We start from the raw sequence: 4,763 nt of genomic DNA on the forward strand, positions 1-4,763 counted from the left end.
GTGTTTTCTTAATATAAAAAGATAAAGATAACATTCTTACTAGACTTTTAGGTTAAATTTCTGTTAGGAAAGGGTGGGTTCCTAAAGAAGGGCAAAGATGTATGTACAAGGATGTTTATTACAGTAGAAAATAGGTGATAAGTGTCTATCAATATGGAATTGTAAAATAATGCAACCACTAAAAAGAATACAGTACATTTTTTTAAAGGATTTTATTTATTTATTTTACAGACAGAGATCACAAGTAGATAAAGAGGCAGGCAGAGAGAGAAGGGGGGAAGCAGTCTTCCCGCTGAGCAGAGAGCCTGATGTGGGGCTCGATCCCAGGACCCTGGGATCATGACCTGAGCTGAAGGCAGAGGCTGTAACCCACTGAGCTACCCAGGTGCCCCAAGAATACAGTACATTTTTGTACATGGAAAATAAATATTCAAGAGATACTAATTGAAAAAACATAGTGCAGAAAGTCTGTATGGTATGAGCCCACTCATCTAAATTAGAAATGATTATTGCTGTGTCTACCTTAAACTAAGCATTATAAAAAAAGGTCTGATGTAGTATATCTATATATTGTTAATAGTGGTTAACTCTGTTTGCAGTGGTTGTATCAAAGTGCAGTGTGGTTATGGAAGATTTTCACATTATACTCTTTATTTTTTGTCTTTCTAGAAAATCTTAAACAATGGATAAGAAGAAAAATAATTTTAAAAAATATCAGGGACACAAGCAATACTTCTAGGATTAACAGGAACTTTAATGAAGTCTTTGAATCAGCTTTAAAAACTAAGTCCTATACATATAAATATCATTTCCTTTTGAGTTTATAGTAAACTCAAACCAGGGACATGGAGATTATTGATTAAACTGAAATTATTAACATCACCTAGATGACGCTGAAACCATATTTATTCATTTCCTCCGTATTAACATCAAAAGCAAGTAAATGTATAAAGGTTTCTCGATGTCATTTGTTCTGACAATGCATCTCACAATGGTTTTTGCGGTTTGGTAAAGAAATAGATGTGGAAATGTATTTGTGAAATAAAGAAAACCCCTAAGTTGTGCTTTATGAAAAGACTGTTAAAGTATGGTTATCTCTGAGCACCCAAATTATGGGTTATTATGGATTATTTCCATTTTCTTTTTCCTTCCTTCCTGTATTTTCCGAATTCTTCATAATAATCATGAAATTGTCTTTGCAATCAGAAAAAGAGTTTCCTTTTTTAAAAATTGTTACATTAAAGCTAGATGCCTATAAAGGTAACAAAATAAACCTGATCTATTTCAATTTGCTTGCACTTTCTATATGAGATCCAGTAGTTCTCTTTCCCTCAATGGCTGAAGTTTGCAGACTGTATTTACAAGCTGGGGCCTAATGACTTGTATTGTGATCACATTGGTCCCCATTTCTCCAAAATGACAAAGAAAGGTCCATTGAGCACAACCTGACAAGCCATGTTTTAAATGTCATTACTAAAACAACTATGCAGACTTTTCATGAGACTTCTACAGAACCACAAAGAAAGGTCAGAGCAATGAGAAGCTTACACCTTCTCATAGCCGCAGTCACATGGTATGAAGCAAATATTTTTAGGTGACACAGAGAAAATTTGAAACTGCAACTTTGGTGTGCATTGGGATGTGCAAAGAGAGACAGGGAAGAGGTTTTCTTCATGATGATTAAAGTTTTTGCACAAAGGGTTTGAGATCCTTGGATGAAAGCTGTTAAGTAAATACTGCATGATATGCATATTGCACGACACACTGTCGTGCATCGAATTATAGTTCGCTTTCAACCATCTGAAGCCTTTCTGTGTTTTCTGGTTTTCACTTCTAAACCTTATAAATTATTTCTGAGTCATCAGCCTTTCACCCTGGGGCAACTCACAAAATCCATAATAATGTGGCTATTTTCTTAAATCTCTTTTCTAGCAAATGTGTTCCTCTTTAGTCTCAGAATGTAAATTCCCACAAAGAAAAGCAACTAAATAATACTTCTCTCCCTCTCTTATGTCCTCCCTTCTCTAAAAATATCCATTTATAATGAAAAGCCCACATGCAAAGAACAGTTCTTCATTCCAGTTGGGGACCTGAATCTAATGAGAAGAGAGAGAGATGGTAAAATGGAGGAAAGGATGGTAAAGATGCTACTACAAGGTCAAAGTGCCCAACCTCTGGCCAGCCCACCTGACACTTTGGGCTGGATAATTCTTTATTGTGAAAGGCTGTCCTGTGCATTATAAGATGTTCAGCAATATCCCGGGCCTCTACACACAAGACTACTAATTGGCTTTTGCCAATTCAGATTTTCCCTTTGACCTCAGAGTCAACCTCTCCCTGCCTAGTTGCCTACCAACATAAAATACAGACACTCACAAACACCTTCACACTTTTCATGTTAAAGCCCTTGAACACTGTCTAGAGTTTCTCCTCTGAGCCATATGTGGCCAATTTGACTAGGAGGAGAGAAGCACTGGTAACTTTCGCACACTTCACTGATGTGGCTGTTCATGCTTTTAATGTTCATGGTTGACATGGTTGTTTGTGTCTTTTAATAGTCATGGTGTCTTGACAACTGAAGCTTGTAAATGTCTGCATTTTTAAAAATATGCTAGTCACACTGCAACCCCATGCTCTCCCACGAATGTTGGTTCAACTATGATTTTATTTAATTAAATATGTTTATATACCATCTAATTAAAACCAAGAAAGGGATATATGGAATTTAAAAAGCACTTCCTAATTCATTCCACAACAAAGCAACACATGTTACTCATATAAACTGTATTTTTATGCCTCTTATTATATTCAAATAGTGTTTATTCTCCCTACTTGAAGTTGTCTGATGTTTGAAGCACCAAGGAAAATGGGCAGATGGAGTGATTTCCTCTATGGAAGAAACATTATTAGTAAATTCTTCTCTATGAAAAACCCTGACAAGTGGATTTATCATTACCAGATTCATAATCGTGAGTAAGCACCTTAGTCTCTGCTGGCCAGTTTCATTTTTGGTAAAATTAAAATGATAATCCCTACCTTCTAGGGCATGTTGAATGAGATAATCTGTTTTAAGCTTTTAGCCCTGTGCCTGACATACAGGTGTTTTATTAATATCATTTCTGTGGTACTTCCCTCCTTTGTTCCTAGCACCAGCTAAATAATTTGTGAGATTCAGTGCAAAATAAAAATGAGTGCTCCCCTTGCTCAAAATTAAGAATACCAAGATAACAACAGCAAAACATTAATCCAATGAGGGGCCCTTCTAAGTATGGGGCTCTCTTGGTGTTACTGCATCAGCTATATGCTCATAAACCCAGCCCTGCTTGCTCCCCTAGTGTTTTCAAGATTCCATTTGTCTATTCTACTAAATTAAAAGCCCCTCTTCAATTTGACAATTGACAGGTAAATAAATGTAACTAACCAAGCAGGGCCTGACTGTGTGGCTTGGTTTTCAATGCTGACTCACTTTTACTCAAGTTGTTGAGTGTTAGTGGGCCTAGAGCTATTATAAAGGAGCTATTTTAGTCTGCCATGGCATTTCAGGGGTTTGTATCATTCGCAGCATGGAGGAATTAACAAAAAAAAACAAACCTTAGTTGTCTGTAAGAAATTGGATGCTTGGTGATAGCTCAAGAGGCACCTAACTGAAAAGTTCTTTATCCAGAGTAATCAAACAACATTCACAAAGAAAAAGCATAGCTTTAATTATTTTAGATCCTAGATTGGAGACCTGGTCCAGAAGTCTAAAAGAAAAATACCCAAAGAGGAAGACTTGGTCTCCAAACTGAGCCCCAGTATTACAGGTTACTCCTTCTTAAGGATGCATCAGCATGTCCTTTAAAGGGTTTGTCAAGGTTCTCAGATCTTACTTGTAAGAAGAGAATCCTGTAAAAAAGCAAAATATGTGTGTGAATGTGTATAAATACAAAGATACACAGAGAAATGTCCAAATTTCCTCTATTGGAGCACACACACACAAGCACACAAGTATTTTAACAGAAGGCAAAGAGAATTAACATTTATTGAGCACCTTCTACATGGCAGGTGTTTTACATACATGGGAATACTAAGGTATATGTTAGTTTTCAGTTGTTCATTCAACCTCAAGACACTGAAAACAACTTTATTTATTTATTTATTTATTTATTTATTTATTTTACAGTGTTCAAACTGAAGCTCAGAGCAGTTAGGCAAGTTGCCCAAAGTCACACAGTTAGAAAGTTGGAGTCTGCGTTGGAAATTGCATCTGATTCCAAAACGCATATATCACAACCCTATTGACATGGTAAAGAATTCAGGGGTCTAATTTGCCACAGTGTCTTTGAATGAAACAACAAACAAAATGCAACAAACTTTAACATACTTGCTAATTATATTAGTTTATGTGGCCGCCTTGCTCTGACCGTAAATTCCTTCCCTTTCTCCCACTCTCTATCACCACAAACGGTTCAGTGTCTAAGGGTTACCAACTGTGCTAACAGTTACCTGGAGAACAGACTGGCCTTTTTGCAAAGCTAAAAAGTTAAAATTTGTGGTATGGGACTAACTCCAAAGATCTAAAACAAAAACAAAAACAAAACAAAACAAAAACTGCTGTTTGGGACTGCAATCCCTCACTTCCGGCCTCGACTGGGCGAGATGGAACCTCAGCACGTGGCACAACACGATTCCCAGCACGCGCATCCGTTCGGGCAACTGCTCGGTCGGCCTGCACTGCGCAGGCGTGAAAGCCTAAGCGGCTGGGGGCGGTCGGCTCGCGGTTT

The sequence above is a fragment of the Mustela putorius genome, unplaced genomic scaffold (genome assembly GCF_011764305.1).
Source record: "Mustela putorius furo isolate JIRA1106 unplaced genomic scaffold, ASM1176430v1.1 tig00003858_pilon_pilon_pilon, whole genome shotgun sequence".
Classification (NCBI taxonomy): domain Eukaryota; kingdom Metazoa; phylum Chordata; class Mammalia; order Carnivora; family Mustelidae; genus Mustela; species Mustela putorius.